At 43.5% G+C, this 11,282-nt stretch overlaps 1 protein-coding gene across 3 annotated transcripts in view; it reads right to left on the minus strand.

Moving 5' to 3' along the window:
- Positions 1-5,208, minus strand: part of LOC115171210 (inactive rhomboid protein 1) — a 43,993-nt gene extending 38,785 nt beyond the window's left edge. The window contains exon 1 of one of the 3 annotated variants that reach the window (XM_029727806.1): positions 4,818-5,208. The gene's annotated coding sequence lies outside the window, so the exon portion shown is untranslated. The remainder of the gene's footprint in view (positions 1-4,817) is intronic. The other 2 variants (XM_029727807.1, XM_029727808.1) reach the window with 2 other exon arrangements.
- Between the last annotated feature and the right edge of the window lie 6,074 nt (positions 5,209-11,282).

The following is an 11,282-nucleotide window of genomic DNA, read 5'->3' on the forward strand; positions in this document are numbered from 1 at the left end:
AGTAACTATAATTGTCCCTCTCCAATCCTTGTGTCTGTCTGGCCATTCAGTCTTTTAAAGCGATAGTGAGTGTAGTAAGCTAACACTATGGACAGTCTGACAGTAGAGACCTGTGCTAATGGGCTCTAACTGAAAACTGAAGAACAAAGATTTCTCTTGAGGATTTTGCAATAATGGAATGGACTTCGTTGGTGCACATTAGAACGCTCACTTCCTAGCAAAAAGGCCAGGAAAAGTGCTGAATGTGGTATATGTTATTTTTAGTCCTGCACTCAAGATTCCTGTCGAAAAAGAACAAGACTGACAATAGTTCCACTAACTGTCCACTTGACAACCATTTAAAAAATGAAGCCTATATTTCATCTGTTTTGAGTGGCAGGATCTGAATTGGACTAGAGATTCTGACTTGTTGTGTAAACTCTGTGTTATGAGATATTACACAGGTAAGGATCTGCACTATACACATGCCAACTGCTATGGAACAATACGTTCCTATGGACCCCATTTTTTTATCTGTGAAAAAGAAAAACACCCTTACAGTTACTGTCTCCAGACACAGAGCCAGAAGATCAAAATACACAGAGCAGTTCCTCCTCCTTGGAGCTCTAGTCTGCTTGGTGGGAGCACCCACAACATTCCCATAGTCCTGAGAATGACGAGTGCCGCCGGGGTTAACCAGTCTCAGAGCAGACGCCACCCCATTGAGAACAACAACCAATGGAATCCCTAAAAACCCCAGCAGCAAGGATCATGCCCTGAATTTCATCTCATCAGACTAAAATCAGCTTTAAACAAATAATAACATAAAACAATCTATATTAATCCCTATATTCAGTTAAAGAAAGTTCACATTCTGCCCTGTAGTCATAACAGGAAACATGGGTATTTGAGTTTCTTGGGATTCCTGAATGTGGATCCCAACATAGGACATGGCTGAGTTTTGATAGATGAGGTGCTAACATGGGGACTAAGAGAGAGAGAGGAGCAGGCAGAATGGCTTGCTGGCAGACAGAGCCTTGGAGACCAGAGGTAGACCTGAAATAGCACTACAGCATTACATCACATCTGACTGAGTTTGTAGTCCTGTCTGTTGGCCGGGCCCAGCCTCTGCAGCACTGGCCCTACATGCCACCTCCAAGATGTAATGGAAGGGTTACAGTTAGCTGCTTCACGGCTGCTTTCCTGGGACTCACATAATCAAGGCCTGAACACTGACAGGAAACTCACAGACCAAAGCAATGTTCCATTTATTCAGACACGGCCAAACTCAAGACACCCGAGGCAGGACGATTGTGAATACAAACAAGTAGCTTCCATGACCACACCAACTCCGCACTCAACACAAAATGGTGGGGGATTGGTTTTGATGAGGCTTTTTCATTGTGACTGTTGGGAGCTAATGTGAAGGTTTGTGTTTTCGCTTGCATGTATAAAAAGGCTTTCAGTGTCTGACAGCATGAGGAAAACATCTTCCTGTTCACAAGTATTCCACATGAAGCGTAATCGCCACGGCATATTCTCCACGGTTCATAGATTGGCAGATTGACGGGACAAATCATTTTTGCAACGTCTGAAAAGAGTGGTCTGTTTTTGCTTATCAACCATTCCTGAAGCCTTGACACAATCTGACACAAACTCCAGACCGACCACAAGCACATCAAAGTTATTGTCGGTAGTGGTTGAGCAAGCATCAATGGGGCCCAGATCAAAGAGAGCGCATAGGCAGTAAATTGTTCTTCTCTCACCATTATTCTTCAGTGAAACTATACCTGCCATACTTGTAAAGCACCGTCTATCTGTCTGCTGTAGTGGGAACACTCTTAACTGATCTTCTTTGAACACCCTGCTTATTGTTACTAAAGCTGCTGACCAAGTTGGTTGACATGTTTAACTGCAAGACAAGAGATACTGTTGCTTTGCCCTATATTTTACAACTACAAGCATGCTTCCACAAACAGAGGAATCCTCATTTGAGATATGGATACACACATAACTCAGAGTGTTGGGTGTCCGTGTTAGGATTTAGCCCACACTAATGCTACAATTAACCCAAAAGGGTAAAGCATTTATTTTCAACCACAGATATGCATGTGGTTGAAAATGTCTTCTCTTCAACAACTGATATTAATTTGATTAATACTAACACTATAATTACTAATAAGAGAGCAATAATAATCAGCTATTACATCAATCCTATGGCATTATAACGCGCCATAGTCACCACTACATGATTATAATCTCTGGGTCTCACATGATATAGCAAGGCCTTTTGAAGCCGCAGCAGGCAGCCTGGGGTGATTTAGAGAAGCATGTGCTCAGCACACACACACAGACACACAGACACACACACACACACAAGAAGAGAACAAGAGAGAGAGACCGAGAGAGAGAGAGACAGAGGGAGGGGAGAGAGAGAGAGAGAGAGAGAGAGAGAGAGAGCGCGAGAGAGAGAGAGACAGAGAGAGAGAGACAGAGAGAGAGAGAGAGAGGAGAGAGAGCAGAGAGAGAGAGAGACAGAGAGAGAGAGAGAGAGAGAGAGCGAGAGAGAGAGAGAAAGCGAGAGAGAGAGAGAGAGCGAGAGAGAGAGAGAGAGAGCAGAGAGAGAGAGAGAGAGAGAGAGAGAGAGAGAGAGAGAGAGCGAGAGAGAGAGAGAGAGAGAGAGAGAGAGAGAGAGAGAGAGAGAGAGAGAGCGAGAGAGAGACAGAGAGAGAGAGAGAGAGAGAGAGAGAGAGAGAGAGAGAGAGAGAGAGAGCGAGAGAGAGACAGAGAGAGAGAGAGAGAGAGAGAGAGGGTGAACTGTACAGAGACTAGGGTAAATACCTGAAGGCCATGGGAGAGAACAATGTAGTTTCATAACAAGACAGACTGGTCTTATAGACTAAAAATGAAACCAGGGTGGTTGGTCGGCGGTGGGTAGGTGGGCCCAATGGTTGCGTGTTGGTAACAAATTTGTAACATATTGTACGTTTTGCAAATTCGTAAAATATTATACAAAATGGATGATGGACATCCACAAATGAATACATACCATACGAAACGTAACATATCATACTAAATAGTGTCTTGGGTTTACGTACAGAATCATACGAAATGCTCTGAGACCACGTTAAACAAGAAGATCCTTCCAGGAAATATGCAATTGCTTAAGGGGCTGCATCATCTCATCGACTGGACGGAGCAGCAGAGGATCTGCCATGACACATCCACATCTGAAGACTGGTCAGCTTTTCAATGAATCATCATGAGGTGATTAGAACAAACACCTACACAGAACACAACCTCATGGCTGCCTTAGAAGGCCTTACATATAATAGAGGAGCATGCATGCTACCATGCTAGTGTCCTTCCCCTAAATATAAAAAAAACAAGACTGAAACAAGTCTGGCACAGTCTGGTGGGTTCAAAACAGGACTCCTGAGGGTGAGACAGGTTCAACCCAGTAACCCAAGTGAAAACAACACCACATGGAGAGAGTGAGTGAGTGTTGCACACTTAGCAAGACTGACTGATAGATAGACAGATACTGCACCATGACTCATGTGGGCATGACTACAGTCCAGTGTGCCCCCTCAGCAGCGCCCTGCTACACCCACATACCAACCAACCAACACAGGCCTGGCTAGCCCATTCCCACCTGCTCCCTTCAATGCCAGCTCCAGAACCCCTCGCTTTTCCCAAGGAATACGCTCTCTCGACTGTACGGCACACAAACGCCACACACCTTCTTCCACACATGCCTCACACTGTACACACACAGACAACACCCCCCCCCCCACACAGTCTCTTTCTCAGAGAAACATTCTCTGTACCTCCGGTCCAGTTGGAACGGTAAGTGAGGATGAACATGAGCCTCACTATCACACATCATGGCCCTGCCTGCTGTATCTGTGTCATGACATCAGTCCTCATGATGATCCTCTGGATGAGATCATGTTTCAGCAGGCCATGTGCTGCCTGCCTGGCCTGCTGCTCCTCTCACTTTGCCAAAATAACTCAGCACGTTTGAATACATCTCTCATTCCTGTTGCAGACAGGGGGCTATAGTACAGTGTCCATTGATCAGGTAGCACAGTGGAGTCTAAACAGTGGCATTGCATTCATGACATGTATGAAAATGTTAACAAGCAATCAACTACCTAATAATTACTATCACTAGTTCATAACAGAATATTGACAATAATATTGACAATAATTGTATTCCAATGATTTTGCTCAGAAAACACCTGAAACCACTTATTCCAGGAGAAACATTATCAAATGAGAACTGTTACATTCATCACCTGACAAAATACCTAAGGTGTAAGCCTGCGTAATAGCAGTCATATTATGTAGTAATACCTTGCTATGTGCTCCTTTACAGACCAGGCGTATTACTATGCTACAAATGAACGTGCCGGACTGTCGTGAAGCCTATAGGCGCTCGCGGAAATGACAAACATTTATAGAATAGAAGCACTGGTGTTGAAGTGATGACAAGCTGTCATTCACAATCACAAATATGCAAAACGAAAGAAAGGTCTTATATTGTATAGCGATACACGTAGATCTTTGCAACCTACAGCACAAATGCATGTGAACCAGAAAATTCAAAACAGGTTCCAATATCAAATAGTACAATTCGTTCGATACATTCCCTTTGGATCGTGTGAGTAGGCTATCGATCCCAGTGTAGGCGATCGATCATACAACTGTGCGCACACGAGACAGAGGGACAGATCGCTTATTCAGGATCGTCTTCTTCTATTTCTGATGTTTTACATCCTATATAGCCTAGCACTCTAAACCCAGCCTATTCAGGTAGAATAAAATAAACTTACCCTTATCAAAATCAAATCCTATGTTTTCCGGTGTGGAGAAAAAATCTGGTTGTAAAAATTTCAGATCCCAGTTAGTGAAATGTGATGTGGTGTCACTTCATTCTGAGAAGGAAAAAATATAATTTATTTCGAGTCAAACAAGAGTCCTATTCTATATCCTGGAACTAGCCACAAAACGTTAAGACATTCTCAGATATGTCTATTGGGCTCCTATTTTCACAGGCAGTGTCCAGCGCATTCCCACACCGCAAGGCTCAACAAGGGTAAGTTTTCATCGGCCGGTAATTCAGTTTCACCGACCGAGAACCCCGCCCTTGACCATAGGACAAGACTGTCAAACCCACCAGCCAATCGGTTAGCATGGGCAGCCACTGCCGCGCTCGGCGTTAACCGGCTGACGTGCGTGACTAAGCAAGAAGAGATCAGGTTTAAAAATATTAAAGAGACAGGATCATAACAAATAATGTATGCTCTCATTTGGCACTTCCCAGACATTGGCCTATCCAGGGAAATCATATGACATGACATCATAGGACATACCTGACCAGCCGTGATCAATAAATAGTTGATCATGTGTCTGTAATTGAAGGTTATTAGCCTACTATGTTATTACACCCCTCTTCATACTTTTGTAGGTTACTGATTTTGTAGTTAAAGTAAGGGCATGATCATTTCAACAGATCTGTTCAATATCTGTTCTTTATATCCCAGTCATAACAACTTTATTTGTAAAGCATGTTTCAAGCCTTAATCAAACTGAAACAAAACAATGGTCCTAACATGTTAATGAATAACAGATGTGGACAGAATGACTCTGCATAGACATGCATGGTCCCGTGTCTCAAGGGTCTCTGTTGTGAGAGCAGTCATGTGATATGGTTCCACATCACATCCTTTTAGATAACTGAACCTAGAAGCTGACGTCACTCAAACCCATCCTGTTTGTGTTTGTTAAATTCCATGGACAAGTGGCTAGACACCTCTAAAAATAGATACATAAATGACTATCTTAGGCAGCCTGTCCTATAATAAACTACTGTAGCCTAATGAATTCCCAAGATAATTGTATAGAATAACATCTGTACTGTCTACTGTGTAAGGTTCTAAAGTATTCTATCACTTGAGTTTTAGTTAGGCATTGATGGGCATATGAGCAGGGTGTCTGCTGTGAGATAGGTTCCCATCACAGTCAGTTGAAATGAAGATAGAAGAAATTAACTCCACTGCAGGCATTTGATAGCTAAGACAAAGATATTACAATGACGTGTGACATTCCATTATTGTCACCTCAGGTACCTGAGATTCCTCCCATATCTGCCCTCTGGGACTTTCCAGCCATGTCTTTATGATTACTCACTCTACTCTCCAAGCCACATGTGCCTTCCTTTCCCAACCAACTGTCACGCCCTGACCTGAGAGAGCCTTTTTATGTCTCTATTTAGGTTTGGTCAGGGTGTGATTTGGGTGGGCATTCTATGTCCTTTTTTCCAAGTTTTTGTATTTCTTTGTTTTGGCCTGGTAGGGCTCTCAATCAGGGACAGCTGTACGTCGTTGTCGCTGATTGGGAGTCATACTTAGGCAGCCTGTTTTCCTTTGGGGTTTTGTGGGTAGTTGTTTTCTGTCTTGTGTGTGTTCACCTGGCAGAACTGTTGGCTTTCGGTTTCTTGTTTGTTTTAAAGTGTTTCATTAAATATAATTATGACCACTTACCACGCTGCATCTTGGTCCCCTCTTCCAGATGATCGTTATACCCACGGACCCTGTTCCCATACGCCAGCCATTTCCTCCTGAGAGAGACACACACATGAAGCAGAAAAACACACAAGTTTGTTAGACTAAATTGGTCTTGTTCTTTCATAATTTTACGGCCCTGATTCAAATCAAATCGTATTTGTCAGATGCTCCGAATACAACAGGTGTAGACCTTACAGTGAAATGCTTACTTACAAGCCCTTAACCAACAAAGTAGTTTTAAGAAATATAAGAGTTAAAAAAATATTTCCTAAATAAACTAAAGTAGAAAAAATAAAAGAGCAACAATAAAATAACAATAACGAGGCTTTATACAGGGGGTACCGAGTCAATGTGCGGGGGTACAGGTTAGTCCAGGTAATTGGGGTAATATCTACATGTAGGTAGGGGTAAAGTGACTATGCATAGATAATAAACAGCGAGTAGCAGCATCGTAAAAAAGGGTGGGGGGGGGGGGGTCAATGCAAATAATCCGGGTAGCCATTTGATTAACTGTTCAGCAGTCTTATGGCTTTGTGGTAGAATCTGTTACAAAGCCTTTTGGACCTAGACTTGGCGCTCTGGAACCGCTTGCCACGTGGAAGCATAGAGAACAGTCTATGACTATGGTGGCTGGAGTCTTGGCGATTTTTAGGGCCTTCCTCCGACACCGCCTGGTGTAGAGGTCCTGGATGGCAGGAGGCTTGGCCCCAGTGATGTACTGGGCCGTACGCACTACCCTCTGTAGCGCCTTGAGGTCGAAGGCTGAGCAGTTGCCATACCAGGCGGTGATGCAACCAGTCAGGGTGCTCTCGATGGTGCAGCTGTATAACCTTTTGAGGATCTGCTGACCCATGCCAAATATTTTCAGTCTCCTGAGGGGGAATAGGTTTTGTCATACCCTCTTCATGAATGTCTTGGTGTGTTTGGACCATGATAGTTTGTTGGTGATGTGGACACCAAGGAACTTGAAGCTCTCAACCTGTTCCACTACAGCCCCGGCGATGAGAATGGGGGCGTGCTCGGCCCTCCTTTTCCTGTAGTCCATGATCATCTCATTTGTCTTGATCACGTTGAGGGAGAGGTTGTTGCGCTGGCATGTCTTTGACCTCCTCCCTATAGGCTGTCTCATGAATGCATTTGTTTATAGAGATACTTCCATTTTCCTCCAAGAGTGGCTGAAACTCTTATGTAGACCCAAACTCTTTTAAGCAGCCATGTGTTTTCCCTGTTTCCAGGTCAGATTTGTTTTTCATGTCAGCTATTAACAATCTGTAGCAGACGATCACCTACAAATACAGTGTGGCTCATATTAACAATTTGTTATTCAAAGTACTCTCTGTTCTTTAATTCAATCCAAGTGAGGTTTTTGTCCAGGAATACTTGTTTGGAGCTTCTAAGTGCTCCTCAGAGAACAAAGTCTGTTGGTTCTAATGTAAAGACCATTCAATTCCATGTTCTCAGTGAAAGCTCATATCCACTCTGGGGCTTTAGAGTGGGGAGTCTGATACGGGGGCAGGAGGTTCCAGAGATAATGACAGCCCTAGTGGGTTTCTCTAGATTGAGACTGCTGGGTACAGTAGCCCCAGGTTCCTCTCCTTGCAGGGGTTACCTCAGCCTGGGATCCCCTCCCTCATGGCTTTCTGGCTCCACTTCTCCATCCAAACACTCTCTCTTGACCAGAGAGTCTGGAAGCCCTGAGGCTGTCCCTGGCTGAAGTCGACACTTATTCATGAAAAGCAACAGGTTGCCTAGCAGTGTTTTTCCTCTCCTGTAAAACACTGACTCACTGCTCCCGGAACTGACCACAAGACACACATGGCTGGCGTCACGTCAGGAGAGTGGCAATGAAACCTTGCAACACCTCGAAAGTGGCACGACTATTGAAAAGTACTGCCATTTTCCACCTATAAAGTAAAATGATGTTAAGTTCTGAAGAAAATGTCAGAAACATTTGCAAACATACTGTATGCTTCTGAGCTTCTATTAGCATTGGGGTGGCAGGTAGCCTAGCGGTTAAGAGCGTTGGGCCAGACACCGAAAGGTCGCTGGTTTGAATCCCTGGTAAAATCTGCCATTCTGCCCTTAAGCAAGGAAGTTAACCCCCAACAACACATCAACAACTACTTCCTTGGAGGCGGATGACGTGGACGTCAATTAAGACAGCCCACCACACCTCTCTAATTCAGAGCGTTGGGAGTCTCTGATTGATATACCATGAAGTAGGTGTGATTAACGGTGAACTCTCACCGGGGTCGAGGAGAGGGGGAAGTGCGAAAGAGGTGAGGCCAGGCCAGGGCATAGGCAACTAGCGATTAGACAGCCGACGCCAGACCTCTAAGAGCACTCCAGCTCCCCTGAAGCTCCATCAATCACACACAGATAAAAAGGTTGAGCTGCAAAGGCCATGTTTAAGGAAAGGAACACTGTCAGACGGATAACACAACTATTTCCTCCTGTGTCAGCCAACCACAGATGTGGGGGAAGGACCATCATTTCTGAGGCTAAGCCAAAGCAGTGAGAGAGACAATAATTCCTGGGCTACGCAAGCAGTATAGTGAGGATATTGGTCATGCATGGGTTAAAACCATTCTCATTCAGGTGGGGAAAACAGATACATACAGCAGGCTGGGGGAGTGGAGGCATTGGAGAGACAGGCAGGCTGGCAGTCTTCAAAGCGGCATTGAGATATCATCCAGACAGCAGACTGATAGTTCCATCAGGGATCTGAAGCTTAACAAATAGACTGGGGGAAAACAACAGCGAGTGAGACCATGTAATGCTTCAATGCATTAACATCAGCAGACTGACTGCATCATTTTATAGTGTACAGCTTTGAGATAGAGGCTTTTTTTTCTAAATTTCTTTAGGGTTTTGGGTGACTCAATGCAGTGCATTTTACACTCTATTTTAGAATAACTTCATTGTAAGGTTCACAAAGTTTTTTCTATAAGAGTGAATGGATCTGGAAAGGGTATAATGTAAACTGACATATAAGAGCAGCTAGCATGAAAAGAGACTCAGGTAGAGCCTGTCAGAATGACTTATTTACAATCCTTGAGTAGCCTATTCTCAGTAGCTGTGATGTTCAATGTAAAGCCACAGCCTCTGCTCCATCAAGATTCAAAGGCAGCTCACTTGTCAAATGTTTCACCCTCCATACACCCTGTAACCCATACACCAGCTGCCACTGAGACATCTCAACAACTACCCTATACCGTGATACTCTGCAAAGTTGACTTTTGTATATACAGTACCGGTCAAACGCTTGGACACGCCTACTCATTCCAGGGTTTTTCTTTATGATACTATTTTCTACATTGTAGAATAATAGCGAAGACATCAAAACTATGAAATGACACATATGGAATCATGTAGTAACCAAAAAAGTGTTAAACAAATCAAAATATATTTTATATTTGAGATTCTTCAAAATAGCCACTGTTTGCCTTGATGACAGCTTTGCACACTCTTGGCATTCTCTCAACAAGCTCCATGAGGTTGTCACCTGGAATGCATTTCAATTAACTGGTGTGCCTTGTTAAAAGTTAATTTGTGGAATTTATTTCCTTCTTAATGCGTTTGAGCCAATCAGATGTGTTGTGACAAGGTAGGGGTGGCATTTAGAAGTTAGCCCTATTTGGTAAAAGACCAAGTCCATATTATGGCAAGAACAGCTCAAATAAGCAAAGAGAAATGACAGTCCATCATTACTTTAAGACATGGTCAGTCAATACGGAAAATTTCAACAACTTTGAAAGTTTCTTCAAGTGCAGTCGCAAAAACAATCAAGCGTTATGATGAAACTGTCTCTCATGAGGACCGCCACAGGAAAGAAGACCAAGAGTTACCTCTGCTGCAGAGTATTAGATCATTAGAGTTAACTGCCCCTGAGATTGCAGCCCAAATAAATGCTTCACAGAGTTCAAATAACAGACACATCTTAACATCAACTGTTCAGAGGAGACTGCGTGAATCACTACTAAAGGACACCAATAAGAAGAAGAGACTTGCTTGGGCCAAGAAACATGAGCAATGGACAAATCTGTCCTTCGGTCTCATGAGTCCAAATTTGAGATTTTTGGTTCTAACCGCCTTATCTTTGTGAGACGCAGAATAGGTGAACGGATGATCTCTGCATGTGTGGTCCCACCTTGAAGCATGGAGGAGGTGTGATGGTGCTTTTCTGGTGACACTGTCAGTGATTTATTTAGAATTCAAGGCACACTTAACCAGCATAGCTACCACAGAATTCTGCAGCGATATGCCAGTCCATCTGGTTTGTGCTTAATGGGACTATCATTTGTTTTTCAACAAATGATAGTCCCCAAAACACTCCTCCAGGCTGTGTAAGGGCTATTTGACCAAGGAGCGTGATGGAGTCCTGCATCAGAGGACCTGGCCTCCACAATCACCCGACCTCGACCCAATTGAGATGGTTTGGGATGAGTTGGACTGCAGAGTGAAGGAAAAGCAGCCAAGAAGTGCTCAGCATATGTGGGAACTCCTTCAAGTCTGTTGGAAAAGCATTCCTCATGAAGCTAGTTGAGAGAATGCCAAGGGTGCACAAAGCTGTCATCAAGGCAATGGGTGGCTACTTTGAAGAATCTAAAATCTAAAATATATTTTGATTTGTTCAACAATTTTTTGTTTACTACATGATTCCATATGTGTTATTTCATAGATTTGATGTCTTCGCTATTATACTACAATGTAGAAAATAGTAAAAATAAA

The sequence above is a fragment of the Salmo trutta genome, chromosome 32, assembly GCF_901001165.1.
Source record: "Salmo trutta chromosome 32, fSalTru1.1, whole genome shotgun sequence".
Taxonomy (NCBI): domain Eukaryota; kingdom Metazoa; phylum Chordata; class Actinopteri; order Salmoniformes; family Salmonidae; genus Salmo; species Salmo trutta.